General features: G+C 41.9%; 1 pseudogene; it reads left to right on the top strand.

Annotated features, from left to right (window-relative positions):
- Nucleotides 1–577: 577 nt before the first annotated feature.
- On the top strand, nt 578–3,605 carry LOC114626073 (annotated as a pseudogene).
- Nucleotides 3,606–12,209: the final 8,604 nt, after the last annotated feature.

Genomic DNA, 12,209 nt, shown 5'->3' with positions numbered 1-12,209 from the left:
TTTCCTTTTATTTTAAGATACAACGTTTCCTTTTATTGGTGCATTCCCCCCAAGATCTCAGATTAATAAATACTACAAATGCAAAACAAATTAGAAACTTAAAAATGGTCCACGGTGTGGAGGAATTTTAATCTAACAACATGGCTGCTCTGGCAAGGGAACACATCCAAAGGCCTAGGTTTGTGTGATCTGGCTGGAATGCAGACACAACACACACCTGTAGTCCCTCTGTGTGAAATAAAGACACACCTTTAATCTCAAACAGTGTAGGCAAGGTTAGTTTGTAGAAGGAAGCATCCAAGTTTGAAAGTGATGTCTAGTTGAGGGGCAGACAGAGACAAATCAGAGAAAATTTTGACAAAATGAGTCAGAGATAGGACATGCCCAGCTCTCAGGAGAACAACACAGGAGAGGGCTTCAGAGATCAGCACAGAGAGGTTGGGGGAGAAGAGGCAGTTTTACTGGGACAGTTTTACAGAAACAGGTTGCAGGTGAAGACAGAAAAAGCAGGAGAATGAGGAGTCAGAAGATTAGAACAGAGTGCAAGAGTTAGTTTAAGGCCAAGCAGAACAATTCAATGAGAAGCCAAGGGAAGCCAGATTTAATCAGTCAGCGTGGAGAGGAGTTTGAGCCAGAGCAGGTGAGTTCAGCCCACCAGCCAGAGTTCAGAAAGAGCTAGAAGGAATGCAGTTATTCAACAGTAAGCCTCCCAGGTAACAATTACATCTGGTGAATAAAAGTTACTTTTACACCATAGTTTTTTACCAATTTAAACCTTTGAAAGTTCAATTTCTAGAAAAATCTAATGTCACTTTTAAAATCCAAAATCTCTTTTAGAAATTCAATATTTCTCAACTGCAGGATCTTATAAAATTAAGAGTAAGAAATGCTTTCAAACCACAAGAAGAAAGAACCAGGTGCAGTCATAATCTGAAAAAAGCAAAACCATACTCCAGCAGTGTAAATAATTCAGTGTTCGGTATCTGGGATTCACTTACAATCTTCTGGGCTCCTCAAAGGGGCACGGGTCACTTCTCCATCTCTGCCTTCTGCAGCACACACAGATTGTCTTTTAAGATTGTGCAGGCTCCACTCTCCGCTGTTGCTGTTGTTCTTAGTATTCATCCATGGTATTGGCATCTCCAAACTCTGAGGTATAACTAGGCTACACTTTCACCAATACTTGATCCTGGGCTCTCTTCATGGTGCAAAGCCACAACTTGTCCCCATAACTCTTTCAATCTTGGGCCTCCACTGCTATTCCAGCTACATCTTCACCAATGGGCTCTTCTGGCCCTTTATAGAGCCAAGCCTCAACTGCTAAAAGGGGTAAACTTTTGTACATTGTATGAAGGTATGTCTGTATATTCAATTGCTAATTTTGTGCCCGAAGAGATCTATGGCCCATCATCCAGTTTTCTACTTTGTAAACGTTCACCTTCCTCACTTGCTGATTGGCTTAGTAAAAATCTGACAGCCAATGGCTGGGCAGGAAGGGGAAGGTTGAACTTCCATGCAGAGAAAGAGTCTCTGGAAGAAGAAATCAGAAGAGGGAATTTGGTACTGCCATCACTTCTCTACAAGGTCTACAACGAAGCCGGACCGCCTCGATAGGTTTAAAAAAAAAAAAAGGGCCAAGCCTTGCGAGTGTGCATGTGTTGATCTCCTGGAAGTTATCGATGCACTGCCACTGCCGGAAGAAGGCAGGGAACCCGGAAGTAAACAGTATCGGATTGCTTCGTTTCTGGCAGATGGTTTTGGGTAGTCTTTGGCGGGACTGGAGGGCGTTGATTCATCATTGGCAGCAGCTGTGGACCCAGTTAGTGCCACACCCAGTTAGTGCCACGGGATCAAAGGAGATGAGTTTGGAGGAACCAAAAAAGATGACCAGAGAGGGCTGGAGGAAAAAGAAGGATCTAGAAGAACAGAGAAAACTGGGCAATGCTCCTGCAGAAGTCGATGAGGAGGGAAAAGATATCAACCCTCATATTCCTCAGTATATTTCTTCGGTTCCATGGTACATTGATCCATCAAAGAGACCCACTTTAAAGCATCAGAGACCACAGCCAGAGAAACAGATGCAATTCAGTTCATCTGGGGAATGGTACAAGAGAGGCATTAAGGAGAATTCTATAACTACCAAGTACCGCAAAGGTGCATGTGAGAACTGCGGAGCCATGACACACAAGAGGAAAGACTACTTTGAGAGGCCAAAGTAGTAGTGAGTTGGAGCTAAATTCACAGGTACTAACATCGCTCCAGATGAGCACATCCAGCCTCAGCTGATGTTTGGCTATGATGGGAAGAGAGACCGGTGGAATGGCTACAATCCAGAAGAACACATGAAAATTGCTGAGGAATACGCCAAAGTTGATCTGGCAAAACGAACATTGAAAGCACAGAAGTTGCAAGAAGAGTTAGCCTCTGGAAAATTAGTGGAGCAAGCTAATTCTCCAAAACACCAGTGGGGAGAAGAGGAACCCAATTCTCAGATGGAAAAGGATCGTAACAGTGAAGATGAGGATGAAGACAAGTATGCAGATGATACTGACATGCCTGGGCAGAATTTCGACTCTAAAAGACGCATTATTGTTTGGAATCTCAGGATTCGTGAAGATATTGCAAAATATTTGAGAAATTTAGATCCAAATTCTGCCTATTATGATCCAAAAACGAGAGCGATGAGAGAGAATCCTTATGCCACTGCAGGAAAGAATCCCGATGAAGTGAGCTACGCTGGAGATAACCTTGTTCGATACACAGGCGATACCATCTCAATGGCTCAAACACAATTGTTTGCTTGGGAAGCCTACGACAAGGGGTCTGAAGGGCATCTCCAGGCAGATCCTACAAAACTAGAGCTGCTGTATAAGTCCTTCAAAGTCAAATAAGAAGACTTCAAAGAGCAGCAGAAGGAGAGCATCCTGGAAAAGTACGGTGGCCAACAATACCTAGATGCTCCTCCAGCTGAGCTGCTCTTAGTCCAGACAGAAGACTATGTGGAGTACTCCAGGCATAGAACGGTCATTAAAGGCCAAGAGCGAGCTGTCGCCTGCTCCAAGTACGAGGAAGACATGAAGATCAATAACCACATGCATATCTGGGGATCTTACTGGAAAGAAGGCCGCTGGGGCTACAAATGTTGTCACTCTTTTTTTAAGTATTCCTATTGTACTGGAGAAGCTGGGAAGGAGAGTGTTAATTCAGAGGAATGTATTATAAATGATGCGACTGGAGAAGAGTCTGTGAAGAAACCTCAGACCCTCGTAGAGCTGCATCAGGAGAAACTGAAAGAGGAGAAGAAGAAGAAGAAGAAGAAGAAGAAGAAGAAGAAGAAGAAGAAGAAGAAGAAGAAGAAGAAGAAACACCGAAAGAACAGTTCTGACAGTGACGATGAGGAGAGGAAGGAGGAGAAACTGAAAAAGGCACTGAATGCAGAGGAGGCTCGCCTTCTTCACGGGAAGGAGATCATGCAGATTGACGAGCAGAAGAGGCCCTACAACAGCATATATGAATCCCGAGTGCCCACAGAAGACGAAATGAAGGCCTACAGAATGAAACGGCAGAGGCTAGATGACCCCATGGCCTCTTTCCTAGGACAGTAAATAGTCAGGATCAGATGTACACAGCATGTTCTTTTCAGCTCCTTGCTGCCCATAGATAGAAAATCTTTATCTATCCTTCTTGCTGCCTGACTTTAATAAATTTTTCTGAGGTCTCAAAGTCAGTCTCCTCAACAGTCAATGTAAGGAGCAGGCACTTAAATGGGACCAACTCCATTTTGTAATAGGAAACTTGTAAAGACGTGTCTGGTACTTGTAGAGACTAGTCTGGTACTTGTAAAGACAAGTCTGGAAATGAAGCTGTGCTGAGGTAACCAGACAGGAGTGGTTATCTGCTGTGCACGTCAGGAGTAACACCAAATCCAACATAAAAGAGGAGCCTGTCCAGAGCACTTCATTCACACTTGTAGCCATGACTGGCCAATGTGATCCTCCAGACAAAGCCTCCTCAGCACCCGGTCACCAAAGAGTTAACTGAGAGACCTATGCTCCAACTTCATGGCCAAGCCCGGACTTCAAACCCAGAGACCAATGCCTCCAGCTTCTTCGTGGTCAAGCACCCTACAAGGTCAAATTATCTGGAAGCCACAGTCTGATCCCACCTTCCCAGACTCTAGACCTGTAACCCAAAACCATCAAAAGGACTCAGGTTGTATAAGCCATGAATGAATGTTGTGTTTATTTCTATGCTTATTTCTTTGGTAATTAGCAACTTATTATTTGTGTTCATTGTACATATTGTTAGAGGCAATGCATAGGAAATGTGACAATATCTTGTTGAAGCAAGGAAGGAAGGAAAAGAAAAAAAGGTTATTTGTTTATAGTGAGGTCTCCAGCTGTGTGCTGTTAATCTTCTGGTCTCTTGTATGTAGCCCCATCCTGTAGGTCCTCTCAAAACCAAAGCTCCAGTTCTTAAATTACTAGCGACAGTAGTGACATCATTAGTAATTTAACTCTGTAATTGCAGCTACAGCATTTGGTTTTGCCATCTAAGATTCTCTTGGCTTTAAACAACAAATATTCTACCTTCATCTGCATCACCAGAGGGAAATTTGCAGGGCATGTAAATATCTGTGTCCCCAGTAATCCTTATAATAAATATATTTTTAATTTGGTTGGAAAAAAAAAGAAGAAGAAGAGGGAATTTGCCAGCAAGACATGGAGAAAAACAGATGTACCAGGGCTGGGAGAGAGATACAGAGCTAGCCATGTGGTAGGATCTGGGCTAGAATAATCAGGATAATTTAGATAAACTAGCTGAGAATCTAAAGGCCCAGCTATATGCTTAAGCTTTAATAAATATTAATAACTCTCCGTGTCATTATTTAACCATTGTCAGGTATGAGGAAGTCCTGCTATAGCTCTTCATGACCCCTTCATCCCTTCAAAACAAGTACAACATGGAAGATTCTTAAACATGACCGAGTTTGGCTGCCAACACAGGTATAACCTTGACCACCTTTGAACACAGCTAACATGTGCTGACTCTGAGAAAACATTTTCCAGAGATTTTTACCTCAGTGACATTGGCTTCCTCTTAATCATGGTTGATTCTTCAGCACTAGCTAACCAGCATTCATTGTCACAGAGAAACAAAGGTTTTGGTTCTGTTTTTTTTGTTGTTGTTGTTGATCACACCCAGTTCTTCAGTTCCAGCTGACCAGACACCACATACAAGTTCTTCACACAAATGACCCAGTAGGGTTTTTTTTGTTGTTGTTTTTTGTTTTTTTGTTTTTTTGCTTTCCTCTGAAACCCCAAAAGCCAGGCCTTCATCGTCTCCAATGCTGTCATCGTTCTTATCTTTTAAACTCTAACAGAACACTAAGCTCTCAACACTCAGTGACTTTCCTACCCCAAAGTTCCAAGTCCTTCCATAATCCTCCCAGAAACAACATGGTCAGATGTGTCACAGCAATATCCCACTATCCAATTTCTCTTAGTTAGGGTTACCACTGCTATGATGAACTACCATGACCAAAAATAACACGAGGAGGAAAGGGTTTATTCCGCTTACACTTCTACATCTTAGTTCATCACTAAAGGAAATCAGGACAGGAACTCAAACAAACAGGAATCTGGAAGCAGGAGCTTATGGAGAGGCAGTGGAGAGGTGCTACCTATTGACTTGCTTCTCATGGCTTCTTGAGCCTGCTCTCTTATACAACCCAGCACCACCACCCCAGGGATGGAACCACTCACAGTGGGCTGAGCCTTCCCTCATCAATCACTTATTAAGAAAATACTATACAGTCCTGCCTACATCCAAGTCTTATGGAGGTATTTTCTCAACTGGGATCTCCTCTCAGATGATTCTAGCCAGTGTCAAGTTGACATAAAATTAGCCAGCACAGTGATATATTCTTTAAAATAATTAAAAAAAATAAAAAAGGAAGCTGGATAAAAATGTTTTTGCAGTATACATGAGGTCCTAGATTTGATTTCTTGGACTCAAAAAAAAAGAAAAAAGATAAAAAGTAAATTCTGTATTTTAAAATGCTTTCATTAGAAATTCTGTTGTTTCCCTCACAACAAAAAATATCTACTTAAAATGGTGGAGATGGCAAATTATATATTTGGAGAAGTAATGGGGGCCATAAATATGTAGGGACGGGAAATATGAACAGTCATATAGATAAGCTCACAGTTTCAAAAAGTGTGCCAGGCACAGTGGTGCACACCCATCGCTGCATCATTTGGGAGGACAGGTCAGAAGGAGTTTGACTTCAAGCAAGACCCTCCCCCATCTCCAAAAAAAAAAATGCAGAATAAAAAATAAAGCAAAGCAATACAAAACCCAAAACAAAACAAAAAAAAAACAGTACAAAAAGAAATACACAGAGAATGCTGCTACAAAATATAGACAGTTTGGCAAATCAGCCAGTGAAGTGCTTGCAATACAAGTATGAATTTGCATGCCCTGTAGCCATGGCAAATGAAAAGTTATAAGTACTAGTGCAAATGTGCACTTGTAATCCTAACATAGGGGGATGGTGAAGGAAGAACCCCTTGGGCTTACTGGCCAGCCAAACAGCAAGCTCTATGTGTGCCAACTTGACACAAGTTAGAGTCATTACAGAGAAAGAAGCCTCAGTTGAGAAAGTGCCTCCATGAGATCCAGCTATAGGGCATTTTCTCAACTAGTGATCAATGAGGGAGTGACTAGCCTACTGTGGGTGGTGCCATCCCTGGGCCAGTGGTCCCAAGTTCTATAAGAAAGCAGGCTGAGCAAGACAGCGGAAGCACCCCTCTGTATCAGCTCCTGCATACAGGTTCCTGCCTCATATGAGTTCCTGTTCTGATGTACTTTGGTGATGAATAGCAATGTGTCCATCTTGGTTTTTGGTCAGGGTGTTTTGTCAAAGCAATAGAAACCCTAACTAAGACAGATAGTCACCATATAAGGAAGCATAACCAAATGAAGCTGGCATGAAATCAGGAAGAGAATCACAGAGATGTGAGGAGATCCAGTCCCACATCTGAGTCTCCGTGTGCATTGTTTCAAACACACCTGTTTCCTCTGCTAGATCCTCTTTTTCCTACTGAAGCATGGAAGATCAACACCTGTGTAACTGTTTGATCAAGGTTGAGTTCAGCAAAATGATATGTTCAAAATGAATTTGTGATCATAAAATCTAGAGAGAACAATGTAATGTGATTGCCTCCTGAAGACTCTAATCCATAGTAACTTTTTAAAGGCTTTGAAAACTTATAGGAAAAACAAACCACGATTTAATCTGCTTCATGAGCCTATTGAACTCTAAGCTCTCATCATCTTTTTGTTTTGTTTTGTTTTGTTTTGTTTGTTTTTTAACTTAAGCCCACAGGCAATTTCTAAGTTAGAGCTCTTTGGAAAGAAGGAGGAAAACACTATTCTCAGATAAATTCTAAGATAGACACTGGAAAATTCTTTCATTATATTAAACTCCATAGCAAATCTGGGTTTGGTGTGCACACCTGTGATCTCAGAACTCAGAAGGCCAAGGCAAGTCAATCAGGAGACATGGGCAACATGGCAAACTCCAGTCTAAAAAATTTAAAAATAATAATAATAAACAAGAAAAAGGAGGAGGAGGAAGAAGAGGAGGAAGGAGAAACGACAAAACACATGAAACCTCCTTAGCAACACCCAGGTTATTGGGCAGAACAGTGAGAGTTGGGAGTATGAATGTGTTGTGCCAGGGAAATGTTAGTGATCCCCAAAAAGACAGACAGGAGCAGATCTGATGTAACTCACAGCAGGGTCTTCTTTCTATTTGAGCTAGCTCACCACCCCCCATGCACCTCCATCACACAGGATGGTCTTGGTGGTGGGAGAGCCCCAAATGTCTATGCGGCAATGCTTTTTAGTAAGCAGCAAGCAGGGAATACTTGTGCAAGCATCTAATCGAAAGCTACTGTGTCCTTTAACATAATTGGCTGGTGCTGGGGGTCACATCATAAACTTAATTTCTGTTCTCCTCTGCATTGTTGGTCATTAGACAAGGAGTGGGCTTGTAACCTGGGGGGGGGGGGTACAGGTTTGTTGGGGGAATAACCTAAAGACATTGGTCTTGTAGAGGGTGTAACCTGGAAATACTGGTCTTGTTGGGGATTAGCCTAGAGTCTGGAGCTAGGCTCAGATTTTGTTGAGGGGGGGGGAATTAATGCTAGGTGCCAATCTGTTACTTTACCTGAGTTCAAACTTGGGTCAGGTTCTCTAAAATGGATCGGAATTTAAAAGATTTGGCATCTCACATGAACTTAAATAGTTTATCTCTGTGGCTTCTTTCTTTAGTATTGCGAAATGACAAGTGCAAAAAGTTGCTTAATTCGAGGTCATAAATGTTATTTCAGACATAAAATTCTCACAGCACAATTGTCTTAAAGACAGCTTATATCTACAGACTTTTTTTTTTTTACCTAAAACTCTTTGCTGTGCCATGAACAATGTAACAGAAGGATGTCTTCTCACCTGAAAATGAATAAACATGAGCAAAGATGCCACGCAAGTGTCAGCCGACATTGTACCAAACAGCAGGGTCCACTTGGCCTCCCCTTCCTAGGCAAATAGCTCATCTTCCTCCTTCAAGAGAAATTGACCTGGCTAAAAAATATATAATTTTCATATTTCATAACTGTAAACTAATTTTCTTATGAATTTATGAACACGGCCATGAGAGCTTCTATCGGTCCATGTCACAATGCAGAAAGCACGTATCCTCATAGAAACCAATTAAAATGTGGTGGATAAGCAGCACCTGCTGTACCTCAAACAGTACTAAGAGGAGCGCAGGTTTTAATGTCCTAAAAATCCGTGGGAGCAGATGCTGTTACTGGCATCAGAGAGTCCTCAAGGAAACATAAATATAAAATAGCAGTTATCCAAGAATGTTTAGGGACCTTGTGGCAGCAGGGAGACAAGGGGTCTTCACAGCATAGTACCAAGATAAGGCACCACCGGGCGGGGAAAATGTCTGGATTTATGAGAGCTATCAGCTGTAGAAGAAGCTGGAGTCTTTGATATCTCTAACAACAACTGGATGTAGATTTTTCCCATGTGGAAATTATTCATTGGTCAACTTACAGTCTCTATTCCCAATTCTTCCAATTAAGATTCCATGGGAAATCTAATCTTTGAGAATAAGTATTCTATGGGGGTTTGTCTCCCCTCTACAGCCAAGTGTGAAAATGTCCCTTTCCAAGGCAAATTAAATTGCCATCTGCCTTCATCAGGAAAACACTACTGGCGGTCCACCAAAGACACTGTTTCAAGGCCATTATGAATACCTGTTCCATCAGTTAATAAGAACCTAACTATTTGTTACATTTCTAGTCTCTGTGACAATGTATCAGAAAGAAACACTTAAGACACGCCAGGATCTGCCTAGAGAGAGGCCTCAGTGGTTAAAAGCATGTGCCACTCTCCCAGAGGACCAGAGTTTGTACCCCATCACCCATATGAGGCTGCTCTCAATTGCCTGCCACTCCAGTTAGGAGGCCCAGACACAATCCCCTGGCCTCTGTAGCAATCCACATTCATATGGCTCCAAGAGCACACACGCATGCTCACAAATGAAAAGAAAGCAAGTCTACATCCAGGAAGAGTTATTGTGGCTCACAGCTTTAAAGGTTTTCAGTTCATCGTGGTCGGGAATTTCATGTGAGTAAGACCGTTGTGCTGGAGAGGAGGGGAGGGGGGGGGGGGGGGAGGGGGGGGGGAGGGGAGGGAGGAAGGAGAGGGGAGGGAGGAAGAGTAGAAAGGGGGAAAATGGAGAAGAGGAGGAGGAAGAGGAGGAAAGGAGTAGAACGAAAGGAAGGAGTGTTATAGTAGAAAAATCTTCTGGTCAAGAATAGACTCTGGTGTGGGTGGACACCTAACACTTCAGCTGGGCACCGTCAAACACTTCAGCTAAGGGACCACCCTTAGGAAGGGGGCTGTGGTTAAACCATGTTTAAGAGATGGGTAGAATAATTAGCTCCCAACCCTTTCCTTCCCAGAATCCTCATGGACTGAAGCCACATACGGGTTTTAATATGTAAGGGATTTTTCAGAAAAATGCAGCCTTTTTTCTCTTCTTTCTTTTTTTCTAAACATGCCTTTCTAATCATCTTGAGTTTTCTCCCAATATTTTGGACTTCCTGCTCTATCTCTACAGCTCTGCCGCCCCAGTACCACTGCTTGTCAATCAAGCATTTGACCTGCATCCCACATTAAATTGCATGGCTTTTTCCCTGCCCCCCCCCCTTCTCCTCAGAATGAAAGAGGCTGCTGAAGTTTTACAACTCGCCTGATAGGCAGTTTGTCTTTAAACTCTAATAAAATTGTCACTGCGCTTCTATTTAAGTACACTTTTAAATTGTTTTATTAATGAGACTAGGAACTTCAAAGGAGATCCAATTTCCCCTGCACCGGAGTGAAAGAAGAAACGGAGGAAAAAATGACAGAAGGACAAAGGGTGGAAGGAGAGAGGAGGGTGGGTGGGGCACAGCAGAAAACAGAGTAGACAAGTGTCTTCATTAGAGTTTTACTGCTGTGAACAGACACCATAACCAAGGCAATTCTTATAAGGACAACATTTAATTGGGTCTAGCTTACAGGTTCAGAGGTTCAGTCCATCATCATCAAGGAAAGAGTATGGCAATGTCCAGGCATGCATGAAGCAGGCAGAACTGAGAGTTCTACATCTTTATCTGAGGGCTGCTAGGAGAATACTCACTTCCAGGCAGCTAGGGTGTTGTTCTTATAGCCCACACCCACAGTGACACACCTACTCCAACAGGGCCACACCTTCTAATAGTGCCACTCCCTGGGCCAAGCATATACAAACCATAACAACAAGAGAGGGAGAGAGAGCAAAAAATACATGTGAGCCATTCACATTGGCTCTGGGAAAGTCTCTGTGTCCTTTCGTGTCAGTTCTTATCTTATCTTCCTCAGCTCCACACGTGCACAATGGAGTCTGAATGGATACTTTCTCCAAATCATATCTTTCTAGTTAAATAAATAAATAAATAAATAAATAACACCTGAACCATATCTAATGAAGAAAACCTGTTAAGGTTTTAGTGACCACAGACTGAAAATCAAAGGGTAGAAAACTATAAACAAGAAAGTAAGAGTTATTGCAAGTTAATTGCATCTTTATTTAAAGTACCAATGTGTTCCATAGGTTGCCAACCTCCTCCTCCATCATCTTCCAAGAGGCACCTTGAACTTGACCAATGAGAGACACCATAGATTTTGCCATTTACTTCTGTTCCTGAAGAGATTCCCTCAAGGGAATTCATAAAGCTCCATTATCCAAGATCCACTGGAATCAGCATGCATTTTGGACTTAAACAGTATTATTGTTGGTTATCTAGGGATATTCAGGGTACTGGAGTGCATTAGTTCATTGGTTAGTTTTGGTAACCCTGGGCATCAAGCCCAGGCCTAGTGCATGCTAAGTAGCTGCAATGTAACTATCACACCCTTGGGGGTTACTGTTTTCATTGATTTGTTTTTTATTTCTAAAAAGAATAGGAGAGAAACAATGTTCAATATATTTTTTAAGTTAACACATTTTTGTACTGTTTAAGAGAGGCTCTTTTGGAAAAGGATTAGAATACATCACCCACAAAATATGGTATAAAAGAAAATGTCTTGAAATGAAAGATTCTTGAAGCCCTAGAATGCTTTCTCTGAGAGCAGTGCTTCTAGATAGAGCTTAATTTTCATCCTGTCCCTTCTTACTCTATTCTGCTCCAAACCTAGGCATGAATTGGCACCACACTCAAACTCACATGCTCACTTTGTTTATATTTTGCTTCCAAGGACAGGTTTAGATTCATGGAGAATGAGTTATTGATAGGAAATTTCTTTGTTGCACAGAAGAGCATTATTATGATTCTAATGAAATTTGTCAGTCCTCTTTCAAACTAACATCTGTGAATGCATTTAAGTAATCTGTCTCCCCAAAAAGAAGGGCAGAGGTGATCTGGCTTTCTTGTTATTAGTAATAGTAGCGGTTATTGATATTATTATCCAGTTTTAGTTGACATATAACATAATGAGTTGTATGGTTTTTGGCCTTCACTCTGTTTTGTCTTCTTCTCCCCTAGTCTCCTGCCTATTGCAAATAGTCTCCCTTCTGCTTTTATATCTTACACACACACACACACACA

The sequence above is a fragment of the Grammomys surdaster genome, unplaced genomic scaffold (assembly GCF_004785775.1).
Source record: "Grammomys surdaster isolate TR1022 unplaced genomic scaffold, NIH_TR_1.0 227, whole genome shotgun sequence".
NCBI lineage: Eukaryota > Metazoa > Chordata > Mammalia > Rodentia > Muridae > Grammomys > Grammomys surdaster.
The sequence above is the reverse complement of the archived record's forward strand: the minus strand, read 5'-3'. Positions and strand labels throughout refer to the sequence as shown.